General features: G+C 36.1%; 1 long non-coding RNA gene across 1 annotated transcript; it reads left to right on the forward strand.

The window, feature by feature from the left end:
* The first annotated feature begins 6780 nt into the window (after positions 1-6780).
* On the forward strand, positions 6781-19447 carry LOC135226066 (uncharacterized). Its single transcript, XR_010317136.1, has 4 exons — positions 6781-6893; positions 11107-11226; positions 13775-13932; positions 19110-19447. It is a non-coding gene; the product is annotated as an uncharacterized LOC135226066 (long non-coding RNA).
* Positions 19448-21337: the final 1890 nt, after the last annotated feature.

Consider the following 21337-nt stretch of genomic DNA (forward strand, 5'->3'; position numbering starts at 1 on the left):
AAATTCACATCAACCGTGGATTTGATGTTCTAGGCCAGTTCCTTACGACCACCCTCCTTGATTGGCTGTTGATAAGCCAATCACAGGGGCTGGAAACTCTCAGTCTACTCGAGAGTTCACATGGGGTAGGATGTATGTTCCACCTCTCCTGAAAAACGTATCCCTCAGGAGAGATGGAACTTAGATCCTACCCTTGTGAACTCTCGAGAGAGACTGAGAGTTTCCACTTTCCATCCCTGTGATTGGCTTATCAACAGCCAATTAGAAGCGTCGGAAGGGACTGGCCTAGACATCAAATGCACGGTTGATGTGAATCTACTATAGCAGGAACTGTAAGTTCCTTCACTTCTGAAAAGTGTCAATATCTCACATAATCAAGGACATAAAATAACGGAAAAAAACATAAGAAAAACGTTTTACATTTCTAAAGGGTAAAGCTAACTATCAACGACCTAATGTAACCTGTAAACCGTCCAAACTTCTAGCATTCTTGTATAGAAGGAAAGGCTGAAGTTAGCAAGAAATACTCTTGCTTAGGTTAGTGATGCCGCGAACTTATCGCCAGCGATGATTAGTCATCTGGAAACACTTATAATATTTCCTAACTAATTAATCTCCTTGTTCTATAGTTGCTACCACCATCTCTATCACCACTATCCAAGTACGTGTGATACTCGGACTTACCTATTTCCTTAAGCATCGTATGTATTGCATTGACTTCAAGGAATATAGGCATCTTCAGCCATTCAGAGTGAAAAAAAATTGAAAAGAGGGAGTTGGAGTGGTTGGACAGCAAGATAGAGTCTTAAAAATTGATGGGCATTAATCCGGTATGTATCCACCTTTGCCCCCCCCCCCCCACAAAAAAAAAAAAAAAAAAAATCCAGTGTAAACTCAGAGACGCCGTTTTAAGTACTAGACCCTCGGCAATTGTTAGGAGAGGGTGGAAAGTAAGATGGAAGAAAGAGAATATGAAAGGAGGTACAGTAAAAGGAACGAAATAGGTTGCAGCAAGGGGCCGACGGCACGCTGCAAAGAAACTTAAGTAATGCCTACAGTGCACCTCATGGGAAGTAAAGCAAAACCTTTAAAGTGGGTGCACTTACAGCACGAACCTCCTACTCGGACGAAATAGGATACTTTAAATGCAGCGATAGACAATCTTATGTTTATCATTAATATTATTATTTATTATGATACGCATACATTCACACGGGTGCTGTGGGGAGGAGACCGGTATCAAGTGATCGAGAAATCGGAAACGACAGTCAGCTATAATGTAAAAGAGGAGAGAGAGAGAGAGAGAGAGAGACCTTACCTTACCTTACAGACCTTACAGTTCGTTCGGGTTGCCCCAGGTCCTCAGTGTGAGGCGCCTCTAATGTCTACCAGAGAGTTGCTAGTACATCTTCCGGTATATTTTGCATCTTCCAATCTTGGATGGTCTGGGATGCAGTTTAGATATTTGTCGAGCTTATTCTTAAAACACATCTACACTCACTCCTGATATATTCCTCAGATGAGCTGGCAACGCATTGAATAGACGCTGCATTATCGATGCTGGTGCGTAGTGGATTAATGTCCTGTGTGCTTTCCTTATTTTTTCCTGGTATAGTTTTGGGCACTATTAATCTACCTCTGCTTGCTCTTTCTGATATTTTTAGTTCCATGATATTTTCTGTTATCCTTCTATCTGTTTCCATGCCTGAATTATCATGTAGCGTTCTCTTTCCTTTCTAGACTATATAATTTAAGGATTGTAGTCTTTCCCAGTAGTCTAGGTCCTTAACTTCTTCTATTCTAGCTGTAAAGGACCTTTGTACATCTCTATTTGTGCAATATCCTTTTGATAGTGTGGGTACCATATCATATTGCAATATTCAAGTGGACTACGAACATATGTTTTATAAAGCATAATCATGTGTTCAGCTTTCTTGTTTTGAAGTGCCGTAACAACATTCCCATTTTTGCTTTACATTTTGCCAACAGAATTGCTATTTGATCATTGCATAACATGTTCCTATTCATCATCACACCAAGGTCTTTAACTGCTTCCTTATTTGTGATTGTCTCATTATTAGGTCCCCTATATGCATATAGCTTTCCTTCTCGTCTCCATAATTTTTTTTTATTGATTCAATTTATCAGAGTTAAATACCATCCTATTTACCTCTGCCCAATCATATTCTTTGTTAAGGTCTCTTTGTAGAGCGTTCCTATCTTCATCACAAGTAATTTCTCTACTTATTCTTGTGTCATCAGCGAACTACTCACTACCGAATCCTTAACATTACTGTCTATGTCTTCAATCATAATAACAAACAATATTGCAGCTAGCACCGTACCTTGTGGCACACGGCGATATTACCTTGGTTTCATCCGATTTCTCATCGTTTGCAATAACTATCTGTTTTCTGTTGTGTAAAAATTCTTTTAACATCTTCCTACTTTATCTACGATATTGTGTTTTCTAATTTTCTTTGCTAATATATTATGGTCTACTTTGTCAAAAAGCTTTTGCAAAGTCTAAATAAACCACATCTGTTTCATTTCCGCTTTTCATATTTTTGAATATGTTCTCACGGTGGACTAACAGTTGGGTTTGTGTACTTTTTTCCGGGTACGAAACCGTGTTGTCCTATATTAAACAAATTATTTTTTATTAAATGTTTCATAATATTTTTCTTCATTACCCTTTCATACACTTTCATAATATGTGATGTTAGACTCACAGCCTATAAATTTACTTGCCATCTAGTCTTGATCCACTTTTGAAAGTAGGGGTGATATATGCTAATTTGTGCTCCATCATAAATCTTGCCTGTACTACACTTTGTCTTAATAATATTGCAAGTGGCTTTGCGATAGAATGAACTACTTTCTTTAACAAAATAGCAGGGACTCCATCCGGCCCTGCAGCAGCTCCATTTTTAATTTCATTAATTGCCTGCACAATATCAGCTTCATTAATTTCTATGTCAGCTAATATTCACTATTTTCTTCCCTTACTTCTATATCATTATCTTCATTATCTATTCTAGGGGTGAATTCTCTCTTATATCGTTCTGCCAGTATGTTGCAAATTTCCTTTTTTTCATTCGTTAATCTCCCTTCAATTCTCAGAGGGCCTATTTCTATTCTTCTTTTATTCATCTTCTTCGCATATGAGTATAATAGTTTGGGTTTGTTTTGCTTGATATTTAATAGGGTTTTTTCTTCCAAGTCCCGTTTTTCATTTTCTTTTGATTGTATAATCTTTTGTTCTGCATTTCTATCTTACTTTTTAGTTCTATAACTTCCCATGCATTTTTTCTTTTTGCAAGACCTTTTTTCCACTTTCTTGATTTTCTGGAACAAGATCCTTCTGTCTCTTGGTATGCATGAATGTTGTTTACTTTTCTTCTTCGGTATATATTTTTCCACTATTTTCTCCAATATTTTATATAATATCTCCGTATTTACCCTTATGTTCATCACTTACGAAAAATGTTATCCCAATCTATGTTTAATTCTTCATTAATTTCTGACCATTTTATATTTTTACTGTAGAAGTTGTATTTTCCCAATATCCATTCCCACTTTTCATTTCTTGCTTATCTCTATTTTCACTTGCTTTGGAATGAACTGTTAATTCTATGACATTATGGTCTGAAATACTCGCATTATAAACTATTATTTCTTTAACATAATTCATCTCGTTCACAAATACTAGGTCTAAAGTATTTTCCTTTCTTGTTGGCAGGTGATTTATTGTTGAATGTTGTATTCTAGTAGCATATCTAATAGCTTTTCAAATTGCCTCTTATCTTCTGCACTACTATTACTCTCTTTTTTATATGTTAAGTACAACCACAATCTCCTATTCGTTCTTTCCATTCTATGAAAGGAAAGTTGAAGTCACCAGATAGGAGAATAGTCCAGTCCTTGTGATTTCTACTATATCATCCAATTTTTCGATTATTAAGTCAAACTCTTTAGTATTAGGAGGTCTATATATTACTATGTTCATCAATTTTTCAGATTCAAATTCTACCGCTATTAGTTCACATTCTGAGTTACTATATTTCTCATATATTTTTCCTTGTTTTTTGTCTTTTCCCATATATTGCGGTTTCCCCCTTATTCCTATTTTTTCTATCTGATCTATAAGTTTGGAACCCTTTTATTTGATCATCATTCCCAGTCTCTTGGGAATACCAGGTTTCACTTATATTCATTATATCTATTTTCTTTTCATTTTGGGTTAGTTCTTCTAAGTACTCTATTTTTCTTTTTGAGTTACTCGTAACTAAACCCTGCGCATTCATCACTATGATGGTTTGCGTGTTTTCTCCTTCATTTAATACTGGTAGTAATAAGGATTTTCCCATGTCTCTTTCCTGTTCTGGTATGTTGTTCTTTTTTTCATTTCCAGAAATTCTGACATTAAAAAATCCAACTTTTCCATAATATTTGATCTTCCTTCATCATAATTATTCTATTTGTGTCTGAATCTGCAACTTTTCTCCGTTTTCTGCAATATCCTCTTGCATAATGAATACAGTTATTATCTCTTGAGTAGAATTTCGGAGCTGATGCTTTGAAATTTTTTGCTGACACCTCTGCAATATCTCATTGGTGGTTGCTTTTCTCTTTTACCTGATATTCTTGATTTCTCTTTCTTTATTTGTTTCTTTCTTATTTTGGATTTTATTACTTGGTTGGTTATTTATTTGATTATGATTCATGGCTACAGGGTGCATATATTTGCATTTTTTGTCGAACTTACATCCTTTTCCTTCTTTTAGGTTTTTACATATTTTTGGATGCAGATCTCTGCAATCATCCCCATATCCATCTAAGTATGCACATTTACCATATATTTCATAGTTTTGACATATCTTAGGATGTTTGTAGTAACATCTTTCTCCAAATCTGCAATTCCCTCTTTTCAAAAGGTTTGCAGATTTTTGTCTTTCTTGTCTATTTTTTTCCTCTTTCCCGTCATTGTGTAGATCTGGGTAGAGCCTCTTCGGGGATTTGCTTTTCTGTTGTCATATCGTAATTTATTTCTTCGTAGGTATGCTGCTTTATTGCCTCATATGTAGTATCAATGAGTATCTCTGCATCCATACTTTTTATCTTGTTCTTTGTTTTCCTTATTTTTTTCTGTCATTTCATTTTTGTTTACTTCTCTTCCGTTTTCCTCTTCTCTTCTTCTTCTTCTTCCTCTTCCTCTTCTTCTTCATCCTCAACTATTTGTACATTCAATCTTGATTTAATAACATTGTCTATCCATGATAGACATGTTGAACAAAAAATTCTTGTATCTTTTCTCAAATCTTGTATTACCTCAGCACACTGTGGATGGGTCGGAATGTTGCATGCAGCACATTTTCTGATTAGGTTTTGTGGATTGACTATGCTATACCAAACCTTACACAGTTTGCATGCTTTTGGCATTCTTTTTCCTAATGCATCAATTAGGATATTCACAAGATTCACCTTATTCATTTTCTTTGTCGGAATATGTTGGTTTATGTATATCTTTCTTTATGAGTCTCTTGACCACTTGGATTTTATTTGGAACTTCTTCAATTATTTCAAGATGTTTTCATTAGATTTGTTCCAGTTGAAGGATTAATCCCTCCGTTCATATATCTATGAATGCTTTTGTATCTTTTGGGTTAGGACCTGTTGCTGATTTCATAGATGAGAAATGCCAGTTCCCTTCCTGCTACCTCATCGTATTGCGAATCTGCTAAACACGCCAAATTACGCCACCTCTTCCCGCAGTTGGAACTTACTGCCATCTTGTTCTGATTATAGTATTACACTTGATAAAACTAACTTAGAAGACGCTTTATCCTACTATTTTCACACTAATCTTATCACCGATAGTTCACGAACACTTCTAGATATTTCTCAAATTCTAGTCGTATGTTAAACTTGTGATATCTGTTGATTATCTGACTTCACGCGGGTACGTCTCACCAAGCAAGATGGCTACTACGAGAGAGAGAGAGAGAGAGAGAGAGAGAGAGAGAGAGAGAGAGAAGTTTTACGGTATGCAAAGAGTCGAATGAATTTATTTATAAAATGAAATAAGTTGTAGTTATTTGTGTGACAATGATCTTTATATATATATATATCTATATATATATATATATATATATATATATATATATATATATATATATATATATATATATATATAGAGAGAGAGAGAGAGAGAGAGAGAGAGAGAGAGAGAGAGAGAGAGAGAGAGAGAGAGCGTGTGTGTTTGTAGGCATCTGCATGAGAAAGACCGGGAAGAGGAAGGTGGTGGAGTGAGGCAGGGCTTGTGGTCGTGGTTGCGAGGAACAGTTTACCGGCCGCATTTAGTGGCTACTCTGTTGCTTTGTGACTGTCAATGAATAACCGAAGTTGATAATATTGAAATTAGCGAGCAAATTGGAAAGATCAGGGCTTATGCCCAGGCGAAAACTTACGCATTTTAGCGATACAGCCAATATGTGTCCCTGACATGCCATGACATCTATTGGCGGGAAATTCAGGTAGCTGTTTGTTTGTATGGTGCTTTTACGTTGCATGGAACCAGTGGTTATTCAGTAACGGGACCAACAGCTTTACGTGACTTTCGAACCACGTCGAGAGAGAACTTCTATCACCAGAAATACACATCTCTCACTCCTCAATGGAATGGCCGAGAATCGAACCTGTGACTACCGAGGTGAGGAGCAAACACTAAACCAACCACGCCACTGCTGAGGCGTTTAAAAAAATTCAGTTAGCTTGCAGCAGCCGACCCATGTAGACGTGGCTTACGTCATCTCCTACACTTTAGTATTCTTTTGACAAACGGCAAGAAAGCCTCCCACTTTAATTTTACACCATTCTGGTCTAGAAAACAGGTAATATTCCGTGTTTATTTTGGGTTTAAATCAGTTTTAGTGTACGTTAAATATTTACCTTCTGCATGAAAAGGCGACCATGTTGCTAGGCCTATGCTGAGTAAGAATTGCAACCAGATCGACAGAATCTACGGAGTTGTGTCGTTAGCAGCGGCCAATTTCCATTTATTTCAACAATTAGTCTTGTAATGATCTCAATGGACCATAAAAGTTAAATATTAAACCGAAATGTTCGAGAATAGAGTAAGAAATTAACCAGGGCGTCTTTTAAAAGCTGTGGTATAGTACTATAACCTGTTTCATTCCTTCTGTCCACTCACCAACGTAGGTTTTAGGGAGATGTTTCCGATATCGTAGACTTGCTGGTATAAAAATGCAAACTATGTCTTCACTACTACACCTGAATGTGTATATATATGCAAAAAATCTCCAAATATCCCCAACTAAATCGTAAACAGCGATTCGTGTCGATAATATAACACCTACGCAAACGAACGATGGACTTCAAATAATAATATTATTATTTCGTTTTAGGTAAATGAAAAGACATCTGGTTATGCGAGTAACAAATGAAAGGTATTTGAATGATTTCTTGCATGTATATTACATGAGTAGGTTGGTATTTGAAACTATACATTGTTGTCTGTGGGACAGCCACTTCCATATTGACAGAAAGGCGGGAAATTTCAGTTAAATACTCGGCTTGATGGCAATGTATATTCAGAACATATTTTTTTCCGGTGACTGGGACTATTTAGCTGAATAACTTGTTGAACTAAAGTTTTTAATTCAGCAAAATGCGTTCGAAATGCACAGAAAAAGAAAGCAGTTTGAAAGAAAATGAAATCAGTGCCCCATTGCTTTCCCGTCATCCTTAGTGTTGATGCCAGCATAGAAGGCTACCCTAGTTATAATTTTTGTTTGTTTGGCTATGGAACGATACTTAACAGAATTAATAAGTGAAGGTTGTAATAGAGAAATAATTTTTGACTAAAATGGAATAAACATGTGGTTAAAAGAAAGCCAATAACGTCAGATGTTTGGTGAATTAGTAGAATAGGCCTAACTTCATTGGCTTCATGTCATAGTAGCAGGCTATTAAAAGTTATTTTGAGCGTTGATATTACTTTGGTATCAATATAGTTCTAATATGCATGCGATGCAACTGTACACTGGATAAAGTTTGAATGATTAGAAAATCGTGTTTTGAGCAGTTGTTTAACATAGACGTAGTAAGCCTATACCAAGATATATCATAATCACGGTTGGCTCATCGTATTAGTATATTATCGATACAAATCGGTATAGGAAGGAGCGAGTGCTCATTGTAAATGTCAACTTTCAAATGTGTTATTGAAGAAAGTTTTTTTTTTTTTTTTTTTTTTGTCAGCCAGTCACTTTAGCTGTGTCCTCCCGCAGCCATCCCCCTCTCACTGCCCTCTTCCTTCCCTTTCCCTCTCCCCACCCCCCGCCTGTCCCCCTTGCCTTCCCTCCTCCCTCTCCACCCCATTCCCCTCGCCTACCCTCTTCCTTCCCCAACTGTTTCCCTCACGCCTACCTTCCCCATCCCTCCTCCATAGCCACATCCTCACACATGGGTGGAAAGATGAAATTGAAACCGACTCTAGTGCTGTTCTAGCTATCGTGGTCTATAAACGTTAGTCTGGGGTAAATGTAAATGAGATGAACCGCGAAGATATCGGTTATTATTATTATTATTATTATTATTATTATTATTATTATTATTATTATTATTATATATATATATATATGTACATATATATATTAAATCTATATATATATATATATATATATATATATATATATATATATACATACATATACATATATATAATATATATATATATATATATATATATATATATATATATATATATATATATATAGTTTAAACGACATAGTGAAAAGTGTATACGATGCAGTGCAGGTGGAGTAATATGAGAAATCTACCAAGACCACTAGAAATTTACCGTCTTTTGTTAAAGGTTTTGAGTTCATCCCGAAAGAGCTGTTACTAAAGGCGTCTTGCGGAGTTTCCGCTTTTTTCAATACAATCCCCTTCGGAATGAACGCAAAAACAAACAAACTATGGTAATTTTCTCATTATCTGGGTAATATCCCAACGGTATTGCGTCGTATACACACTTGTCTATGCTGTTTGGCTAAAAAAAACAAAATGATAAGCAATCCTGATGCAAACGCCACTCCATATTTCTTTATGAAATTAAGTTAGCTTAGGCTTACGAAGCAAAACTACATGTTACCGCTAGTTAATGGTGCATTAGTGTGCCCTGTGAGTTTTTTTTTTTTTTTTATTTTTTTTTTTTTTTTTTTTATTTTTTTTATTTTCCAGATGTTCATTAATATCATACTTGGTATGATGCTACATTGATATGGTATCCTTACGGTGTAAGTTACAAAATCGTCATGCCCAGGACAAGATAGCCTTTAAGAATAACAACAAAGAAAAATCCTAGTTAAGTATTTACATCCTTTTAGCACCGTAGGTAGCTTATCAATTTTCAGGACTGCTCTAACAGAACATAGTAATTGATATGCAGAGAACTGTATATATATTAGCAAACGTTAGGTTAATAATGCCTACTGATTCGACACACATTTAAATTATTTGTCCTTCTTTTAAGAACAATTGTATTCCAGAAAAGTCATAATGAATTCCTTATGGTTGTCCATATTTAAAAATTATCTGGAAGTATTATTTCAAAGTATTATAATAGAGAGGAATGATTTATAGCATCTTCTGCCGTCGGTTTGTTTAATTCTGAACAATAATATTTCGAAATATTTTGTAGAGTAATAACTAATTTACCTGTCATAAGATAACAGTCTTATAATATTTAAACGAGACGGGAAAAAATATGTTGCCTTTGTGTTCGGTCACTACAGCATAGTACTGTGTACTGGGACGGAAGTTTCAACATGGACATATCCACTATGATATTGACCAGCTGTGGTGTAGTAGGACAGCCATGGGTTGGGTGCTAATTCTTTATGTTAATATTTATAGATTTCCTTTCCGTTTCTGACATTTATTTTGGGATGAAGTTGCTGCTCCCTGATATAAAATAACAATAATCTGTAGCAGAAATTAAATAATCGAGGTTCTTCTTCCCTTGCTTTGATTCGTTTTAACGTTAATCATTATAATAACCTCTACTCACCAACCCCCTCCGCCACGTTAAGAAACATTCAGGAGAAAACAAAAAAGCCATAAATAAAAGAATTACTTGACTGTAAACCAACTGATGCCTCAGAGAAGAAAGAACGGGACACAGTAGCAATGGCTTGTCAGAAGGACCTATATGACTGCAAGGGGACAAACGGAAAGCAACCTTAGTATATAATGATTAACGGCGGGAATAGCAGCTGGGGGAAAGGACGTTATTCGTCTTCCTTACGCTTTCTGATTGATAACCAGAACTGGGAAAGGATCTCAAGGTGGCGCCAAATATCTCTCTCTCTCTCTCTCTCTCTCTCTCTCTCTCTCTCTCTACGTTAGTAAAAATTCATTTTAAGGATGTTAGTCCTGATATTATTTAAAGCTTATAAGGAACTTTAATGTGGTGAGAGAGAGAGCATTATTATGAAAGCCTCAGAGGAAGACAGAAAATGGAAAACGGCATATTATGAGAATCTAAGAGAGCTTATGGAATAAAGTGAAGGGTTAGACCATGGTCTAAGAAGCGATCTACGGAAGACTGGATAAGAATCATCAGGTTTTCCCGTGATGAGGCCGTAATGAATATTAGGCTAATGTAAGGGACTAAAATATATCTAAAATTAGCAGAGATATACAACTCTTAAGCTAGTAAAAGTAGCATACCTGTTCAATAGATAAAGCAGTTGACCTCTTATTTGTGAAACCAATAAAACCTTTTTGTTGATACTCTGACGAAGGAGGTTACTGTTCAGGTACAGGTATTACTGTTTCAGTGCAAAAAATACTTATCAAGACGTAGTTATGTACTGCTGTTTCCAAAATAAATTTTACTTAGTGACTTTATAGGAGTTTCATCAAAGGCAAAATAAAAATATTGCGATAGTAATTCTCTCTCTCTCTCTCTCTCTCTCCTCTCTCTCTCTCTCTCTCTCTCTCTCTCTCTCTCTCTCTCAGAGTAGTGTTCTTAATTCTAAGTTCCATTCTAATATTTTTCATTGCTTTCCCTCACAGGATCCAATCATTTTCAAGTGAGTCCTACGGAACTTGTTCATGATCTCACCCTCATCAGTCTGCAGACGAACGGCGTCTCCCCCAGAGGAATGTTGGCCTTCCATTCACTTCTTTGCAGAGGTAAGTGGACATGACAGGTTGGCGTTTTTCGTATTTTCGTGAACACGTACAAAGACCACGTGAATGATTCTAATTGACATTTATGACGTCAAAGGGGATTTTAACTTTCTAAAAGAAGAAGATATACACGAGAATGTTCATAATTTCAAGGGATATTTAATGCTCCTCAAAGATGCTTGGACTTGCTGAGCAGTCATGCAAGATGAATGATTTAATAGGTATGGGTCTGTTTCTTCTTTGGAACGGGCACTACTAAATATTGACATAACATCAAGGAATTTCAGAACGCTTTTCAAAAACGTTTCGATCTGGACGAGATTGTGTTGCAAATTTCATTAATTCAAGTATGGCATATAGGCCTCTCTCTCTCTCTCTCTCTCTCTCTCTCTCTCTCTCTCTCTCTCTCTCTCTCTCTCTCTCTCTCTTCGAACTTGAACTCGATATGATCATTAAGTTTCTGGACCTATAATTCTCTTTGTGTATAAAAAAAGAAGTGTCACTAGAGTGTATGAAGTCCACAGTTCTTTGAACGTTGTCTCGGCCAGCTGAAGGAAATTGCTATTCGCAGAGAACGCTTATTGAGTTTAGGTAAGCGGGACAGAGAATGGAGGGGAATAGAAAAAAGGAGAATTACCAGACACGGCTAAATGGAGCGAGTGAGGGGAACAGAATTTAAGATTGTCGGAAAAAATACGCCATTGCAATTGGGGTTATTGTAATGGGCAAATATCTTCATGTATTTTATCGTGGAAAATATAATCAAAGGAATTAAGGCAAAATGCAATTTTTTTAAATCATGTTAGTTTGCCTTCATTTACAGTTCTCTTGCATATAGAATTATAAATTTTGATTCGTAAATAAACAATTAATTATTGATAGTGTGGGCCATAATAAAAGAAAATAAGCCAAGAAAAGGATTCGCTGTGTTAAAGAAGAAAAGTCACAAATCAATTGTTCCTAACATGGTTCATCTTTCCTTTTACATCCAAGGATTATTATAATTGAATAAGCGCTCCGTCATTGGCAGGGATTCGAACTGTAGACTGGTATAGAAACGACGGAACACAGTGGCTTTGACCACTGAGCCATCAAGAAGCTTATAAGGTGATATTGCCTCTGGGTACATATGTCTGTCAAATGCTTGTGTGTGTTTGTGCGTGTGTGTGTGTGCTCATACTGGAAACAATAGCCTAACGTTTGAGGAAAGAGACGCTAACATTTTTTTTTTGAAAGTTGTAATTTCACTTATAATTCAGTACAACAACGAAGGACTTGAATCTCTGGCCAGATCCCGTTGACAGTCCTTGATCTCGTTCTGATCGTCTTCGTAACCTTATTTCCTTTCAGGGCTTCTTCCTAATGTCATGAAAGAGCTCCTTGGGATTGAAGCTCCACTTCGGTCGCTCCACTGACGAAATGTAAGGATTTAACGATTTAAGCTGCATGTCGGAATTCAATCTGACTAAAACTTTTTTTTTTTAAATGTTTGAAACTAAATATTAATAGAACTAGCGAGAAATGATCGTTTGAAATAAGAAGAAATTATTTCTGTCTCATAAATGAATTATTTTTTTGGGAGTAACGAAATAGCCCCCCGCCCCTTTTATAAATAATTGCAGCAGTGGAAGTCTAATATTTAAAAAATGCAGTATCTTGTGCTCATATGATGCACCGTAGGCATCACTAAGGTTCCTTGCAGCTTCCCTTCCGCCCCTAGCTCCAATCTCTTTCATTCCTTTTTCTGTACCTCCGTTCATATTCTCTTCCACCTGACTTACCGACGCCTCTAACAATTGTTTGACAGTGCAACTGCGAGATTTTCTTCTTGTTACACCTTCCAAACGTTCTTACTGTCAATTTTCCTCTCGGCACTAAATGACATTATAGGTTCCGGCGCTTGGCCATTGGCCTAAATTCCATAATCCGATTATAATTGCAGTAAACCATTAACTGATACTTTGTATTTTCTGACGTGGGGTCCTGCTCTCTAGCTGAGGCGGTGATATGGCTTAGACCAGTGTTTCTTATACTTTCTTGTGCAGCGGAACCCTTTTATTAAAATTGCTCATATAGGGGACCCCTTATTATGATGATCTCCCTCCTGGACTAAAAAGTGTTTTCAGTGCATAATATATAGTATTAAAATTGCTACTGAATTATTTATTAATGGCTTATCTTCAACATAAATGTTTACATTTTACTTAAAATAACTTTCACAACATTTTTAATTTTGCAATTTTGCACAGAAATTGAGCCACGTTTTGGTCTACAATTTATCTGATACCGACGGCCAAATTATCCTGCGGACCCATTGGAACATTCCGCGGAACACACTTAAAGAAACACTGACTTAGATGCATGAACATAGTTGTTACTTTTTTTCCTTAATAACTATTGTAAATATATTACTAATTACAACAAGGGAATTTCATTAAAAACAAAGAATAACTCTCTCTCTCTCTCTCTCTCTCTCTCTCTCCAAGAGAGGAAGCGTCAGGATATTCTTATTAAATTCCACTCTAATGCATTGCATTCCTTGTTCCCTCAGGAGTCACTCGTTTCCGGGTGTGGGTCCACCGGAGCTGACCATCTTACCCAGAGTTCCACTGTTTGGTGCTGATCTCTCTCCCTCGTGAGTCTGCAACGAAATGTAACAGCATCTCCTCCACTGAACTTTTGAGCGTCCATTCAAACTTACTTGCAGAGGTAGGCTGGCCTGACAGGTAACTGCTTTTCGTATTTTTGCGTGTACATTGATCGAATTGAATCATCGTCACTGACATTTATGGAAAAATGGGATTCCTAACATTCTGTCTGTGGATAGGAATCTTAATTAATTCAAGGGATATCTAATGCTATTTGAAATGTTTAGATTTGAACAGAAAAGAGGTATGCGGGACATTTATTCATGTGAAACCGGTTTGTTGTTTACTGGAAAGTCGAGGGACCATGTTTCAATATCAAAACAGTTCAAAGGAATTTCAGATATTGTTTGAAGATGCTTGTGCTGAAATTTCACCAAATACATGGATGGTATAGTGCTTGGGTCCTAATACTCTCTCTCTCTTTAGACCTAGTATTTGTGAACGAGATGAATTATGTTAAAGAAATAATAGTTTATAATGCGAGTATTTCAGACCATAATGTCATAGAATTAACAGTCCATTCCAAAGCAAGTGAAAACAGAGATAAGCAAGAAATGAAAAAGTGGGAAGGGCTATGAAAAATAGAACTTCTACAGTAAAAATATAAAAATGTTCAGAAATAAATGAAGAAGTAAACAAGGATATGGAAAATAACAACTTCTAATCTACAGTAAAAATATAAAATGGTCAGAAATAAAATGAAGAATTAAACAAAGATTGGGATAATATTTTCGTAAGTGATGACATACAAGGTAAATACGGAGATATTATATATTAGAGAAAATAGTGGATAAATATATACCGAAGAAGAAAAGTAAACATCAGTCATGCATACCAAGAGACAGAAGGATCTTGTTCCAGAAAATCAGAAAGTGGAAAAAAGGTCTAGCAAAAAAAAAAAAAAAAGAAAAAAAAGCATGGAAAGTTATAGAACTAAAAAGTAAGATAGAAAATGCAGAACAAAAGATTATACCAATCAAAAGAAAATGAAAAAAACGGGACTTGGAAGAAAAAACCCTATTAAATATCAAGCAAAAATCCAAAACTATTATACTCATATGCGAAGAAGATGAATAAAAGAAGAATAGAAAATAGGCCCTCTAAGAATTGAAGGGAGATTAACGAATGAAAAAAAAAGGAAATTTGCAACATACTGGCCAGAACGATATTAAGAGAGAATTCACCCCTAGAATAGATAATGAAGATAATGATATAGAAGTAAGGGATGAAAATAGTGAATATTTAGCTGACATAGATATTAATGAAGCTGATATTGTGCAGGCTATTAATGAAATTAAAAATGGAGCTGCTGCAGGGCCTGATGGAATTCCTGCTATTTTGTTAAAGAAAGTAGTTCATTCTATCGCAAAGCCACTTGCAATATTATTAAGACAAAGTGTAGATACAGGCAAGATTTATGATGAGCACAAATTAGCATATATTACCCCTACTTTCAAAAGTGGATCAAGACTAGAGGCAAGTAATTATAGGCCTGTGAGTCTAACATCACATATTATGAAAGTGTATGAAAGGGTAATGAAGAAAAATATTATGAAACATTTAATAAAAAAAATTTGTTTAATAAAGGACCAACATGGTTTCGTACCCGGAAAAAGTACACAAACCCAACTGTTAGTCCACCGTGAGAACATATTCAAAAATATGAAAATCGGAAATGAAACAGATGTGGTTTATTTAGACTTTGCAAAAGCTTTTGATAAAGTAGACCATAATATATTAGCGAAGAAAATTAGAAAACACAATATCGTGGATAAAGTAGGAAGATGGTTAAAAAGAATTTTTACACAACAGAAAACAGATAGTTATTGCAAACGACGAGAATCGGATGAAGCCAAGGTAATATCCGGTGTGCCGCAAGGTACGGTGTTAGCTGCAATACTGTTTGTTATTATGATTGAAGACATAGACAATAATGTTAAGGATTCGGTAGTGAGTAGTTTCGCAGATGACACAAGAATAAGTAGAGAAATTACTTGTGATGAAGATAGGAACGCTCTACAAAGAGACCTTAACAAAGTATATGATTGGGCAGAGGTAAATAGGATGGTATTTAACTCTGATAATTTGAATCAATAAATTATGGAGACAGAGAAAGAAAGCTATATGCATATAAGGGACCTAATAATGAGACAATCACAAATAAGGAAGCAGTTAAAGACCTTGGTGTGATGATGAAATAGGAACATGTTATGCAATGATCAAATAGCAACTCTGTTGGCAAAATGTAAAGCAAAAATGGGAATGTTGTTACGGCACTTCAAAACAAGAAAAGCTGAACACGATTATGCTGTTTATAAAACATATGTTCGTAGTCCACTTGAATATTGCAATATGATATGGTACCCACACTATCAAAAGGATATTGCACAAATAGAGAATGTACAAAGGTCCTTTACATCTAGAATAGAATAAGTTAAAGACCTTGACTACTGGGAAAGACTACAATTCTTAAATTATATAGTCTAGAAAGGAGAAGAGAACGCTACATGATAATTCAGGCATGGAACAGATAGAAGGAATAGCAGAAAATATCATGGAACTAAAAATATCAGAAAGAGCAAGCAGAGTTAGATTAATAGTGCCCAAAAATATACCAGGAAAAATAAGGAAAGCACACAGGACATTAATCCACTAGCACCAGCATCGATAATGCAGCGTCTATTCAATGCGTTGCCCAGCTCATCTGAGGAATATATCAGGAGTGAGTGTAGATGTGTTTAAGAATAAGCTCGACAAATATCTAAACTGCATCCCAGACCATCCAAGATTGGAAGATGCAAAATATACCGGAAGATGTACTAGCAACTCTCTGGTAGACATTAGAGGTGCCTCACACTGAGGGACCTGGGCAACCCGAACAAGATGTAAGGTCTGTAAGGTAAGGTCTCTCTCTCTCTCTCTCTCTCTCTCTCTCTCTCTCTCATGACGAGCCTGGACTAGATCAGGTCATTATGGTCCTGATCCCATAATTCTCAGCACTTAAAAAAAAACACACACACACACACAAACAGAAATGTAGCTTGAGTGTATCAAGTCCACTGTTCTTTGAACGTTATCTCGTCCAGCTAAAAGAAATTGCTTTTTGTAGAGATCGCTTGTGAAGTTTGGGTAGCGGGAGAGAGAAATGGGGGAAGGAGAAAAAGGAAGGAACGCCAGACAGGGCTAAATGGGGCGAGCAAGGGAAACAGAATTTAAAGATTGTCGGGAAAAGTGCGCCATTGCAAAGGCGATTAATCCACTCTGCAAATAAGTTTATGCATTTTATTGCGGCAAAGGTAATAAAATGGAATGAGGACAAGTGCAATTATTGAATAAATATTCCAATGGCCTTTCATAATAGAAATATAAATTGTACATACGCAAAACAAATTGAAAACAGATAGATAGAATGTAATTCAGTATGAAGAAAAAAGTCGAGAGAGGGTTGTGTTGCCCTAAAGATTAGAATGAAGCTGCTCTTAAACAGGAATGCGTAAAATATTCATGCATTGTTTCTCTTTATTCTTTTAACCTATATCTTTCAGTGTTGCTCTGCCATTATAAAAGCATAGATTCGTTTTTCAGAGCAGAGCTGAAAGAAAGAAAAGTATTGAGTCGTAACTCAGAGAAACTGAATCGTTGTCGTTGTTATCAAAATCAGTTGAATTCTGAAAAAAAAACGGGTTAGTCTTGTTGAATGATGAGGTCATTATTAACAGCTCATTTGTCATGCATCGTGTTTGATAAATGACCGAAAAAGAGGGCGCATTCATGGATACTAGAGTGGATATTAGAGTGGATGCTAGAGTTGATCTCCCGTGGCAATTAGCTTTGATGAATTGTGATTGAATGCAATTGAAATGTATCACCGATTGTTCAGCTTTTTGTGACTGACTGTACTGACACCCTCAATGTATATGCGGCGATTTATACGTGATATTCTCTTCTGTACAAATAATGAGAGTAATATATTCCAACGACATATATTTCAAACCCAGAATGATCTGGTTAGCGTTTTTATTAGTGAAGTTTTAATTGCCATCTAAAATTATTAACTAAGTTATAATTTAGTTATGGAAATTTTCTTTGTCTGTCAACGCAACATGTAATGATTAATGTTTTCCATGTACTAATATCAGGGCAGTGGTTAAATTGTCTATCCTCTACTTTACGAATCCCCCGTCAGTGCACCTCGTACCGTGCACTGTAGGCTTTATCTAAGGGTCATTGCAGCGCGCCTTCTGCCCCTAGCTGCAACCCCTTTCGTTCCTTTTAGTGTAACTCCTTACATATTCTCTTTTTTCATCTTACTTTCCTTAACTCTCTCTTAACAATTGATTCATAGTACAACTGCGAGGTTTACTTCCTGCTACACCTTTCAAACCTTTTACTGTCAATTTCCGTTTCAGTGCTGAATGACCTCATAGGTCCAAGTGCTTGGCCTTTGGCCTAAATTCCATATACTCGATCACTGAATGCTCGAGAATCCAGAACTGATTTCTCCTTGTGCCGGTGCATGACGTTACCTTTTAGTAGTCTAGTCGCTGATCCTTGTTAAACACCAAAAGTTGTTGATAAATAGACACACACACACACACATTATTACTTATTCTCGCTGGCGAGGTTTATTAATGTAATACTAATTCAAAAGTAAGAATGGCTTATATTCCTAGCTGCTGTTTATATAGCATGTGTTAGTTTGATTATTGAATCCTCCTTATGACAGATTTGTCCTCATGACCTGCCCCATTGCTCTCTCTCTCTCTCTCTCTCTCTCTCTCTCTCTCTCTCTCTCTCTCTCTCTCTCTCTCTCATAAATCGGGTGCTGAATATGATAGTTGTATTTGGATAATTATTCACCATTATTTCCAATTCATTTCCCGACATTAGAAACTTTTGTGACTAACTCAAATGAGTATGTTTGCACCGTATATATATATATATATATATATATATATATATATATATATATATATATATATTATATATATATATGTGTGTGTGTGTGTGTGTGTGTGTATGTATATATATACATATGGGTGTATGTGTAAGTATATTTTTTTCAGTTACTAATGCTTCTGCACCATCATGTGTTGGAATGCGTACGTTACTAGACAGTAAACCTTTATAATTATCCTCATATTTGTTGTTAACGACGAGTCTAGATTAGAAGGGTAACGAGATTATGAAATTAATCTCAAAGGATTCCTTATAATCACGCGCCCCCTTCATTTTCAGATCCTTTTAATGGGCACCCTCACCCGGAGAACGAAATCTCTTCTTTGATGTCACCTGCCCCTTCGGAATTTTATTTCGCCTATGTTTTACCTGGGAAGATTTTCTTCTTCAGTTACAAGTATCATTAGTTTTTATCTTCTAGTTACACACATTTCTTATTTTGTTTTTCTTTTGCTTTTTTGTAAAGGGACGACGGAGAATTTACCTCCCAAATCCCCTTTATTACTACCAACAATGACTCACAAGAAGGATCAGGGTTAAGAACTCTTGAAACACGGAGGAGGGTAAAGAATTCCACATTATGGAAGTGACAGAAGGATGGACTGCAATAGTTAACCTCCGATTTTGTTGTTGTAATTTTGGTAGATACTTCCCAAGGATATACATTCTCTCTCTCTCTCTCTCTTCCTCCTCTCTCTCTCTCTCGTCTCTCTCTCTCCTCTCTCTCTCTCTATATATATATATATATATATATATATATATATATATATCTATATATATCTTTATTTACGTATACATATATGTATATACGTACATACATATGTAGTCTGCGCATTTTATACTAGTTAGTCAGTAAGTAAGATTGTAAAAGCAGTATGTAAAACATAGGTATGTTATTGACAGTTTTTTTATTTTTTTTTTATTTTAGAAAATTAAGAAGTTTCATGATACTAGGCGGTGAAAGTTAGTCATTTTATTTAGAATCGAGCGCATCCCAGCATGGCTTGGCAGAGTTTCAGTGAGATTATGATCTAATATTGACTTCGGCTTATTTTAATTGCCTTTAGATATTGCCGGCAATTACGAATTCCTGAAACTCTCGGCGTTAGTGGCACCGAAGCCGGTGTCAAACATTTGGCGATGAGTGCCGCTGCTTCAGTCGGGAAGAACTGAAATTGATGGGTCTTTTGCTAAAAGATTAATTGCTACTTGGAAAGACCATTCGTTGTTTAGGTTGTTTAACATTCAAATATTCTGACTTTTGATTTAGGTGGTAATGAATGTAATTTTATACATTTTTTATTTATTAAAATCTAAAATAGCAAATATGCTTTGAATCTTCTCCGGATTTATGCCCATTTCACATGTGTTAGGCACAACATGAAAGAATTACGTGAAGTAATTACATATATATATATATATATATATATATATATATATATATATCTATATATATATATATATATATGTGTGTGTGTGTGTGTGTGTGTGTGTGTGTCTGTGTATACATAGCCCCTATAGCCAACTTCGTTCTTGCATGAATTAAAGCGGCGTTCGGTCAGGAGATTATGAATCATGAGCTGTAAAGCAATTAGAGAAAACCCGGTAAAGTTTAAGCTCATAAAATATGAGAGGGGAAAATGCTGAGGAGCTTTGCGGATTTCTTCTCTTTTTCGTTCTGATGGGGAGTGGGAAAGGAGATATTGGTGTCTTGGTAATTACGGGCGCTCTGGATAAGGATAATTTGGCTAAGAAACTGCTCATTGCACAGCGCCGTAAGAAATGAGCGGTTTATTGAAGCTGAAAACAAAATGGAATGGCTTAACAATTTTAGTGAGCGCCTCAGTGGCGTGATCGGTAAGGTCTTGGCCCGCCACCTCGGTGGCCGCGAGTTCGATTCTCGGGCATTCAATTAAGGGGTTAGAGATGTGTATTTCTGGTGACAGAAGTTCACTCTGGACGTGGTTCGGAAGTCACGTCAAGCCGTTGGTCCCGTTGCTGAATAATCACTGGTTCCACGCAACGTAAACAAACAAATGTGGTGGATCTTACGGGGTTCCTAAAAGAATATGGACTTTTAGTTCTCAACTCTATGAAGATTTTGACATATCACATTACTTCCTCGTTGGACGACTGGGTTACTTGCTATCCTACCGATTTGATAGTCCAAGTTCGCTTCCCCGCTCTGCCAACGCGGAATCAGAGGAACTTATTTCTGGTAATTAGAAATTCATTTTCTCGATATAATGTGGTTCGGATCCCACAATAAGCTGAAGGTCCCGTTGCTAAGTAACCAATTGGTTCCTAGCCACGTAAAAATATCTATTAACGAATATTACTGTAAAAATTATTGTGTGAATGAAAATTGCGATGGTTGTAAGTAAACTTTATTGATTTAAAAAAAGGAAAGAAACCTCCGGGCCAGCTCTAGGAAAGCAGTTAATCAGCTCAGTTGGTTAAACTAAGGTATTTTGTTTTGACTTATCGGCCTTTCATTAACATGCCAT

This window comes from Macrobrachium nipponense, chromosome 14 (assembly GCF_015104395.2).
Source record: "Macrobrachium nipponense isolate FS-2020 chromosome 14, ASM1510439v2, whole genome shotgun sequence".
Taxonomy (NCBI): domain Eukaryota; kingdom Metazoa; phylum Arthropoda; class Malacostraca; order Decapoda; family Palaemonidae; genus Macrobrachium; species Macrobrachium nipponense.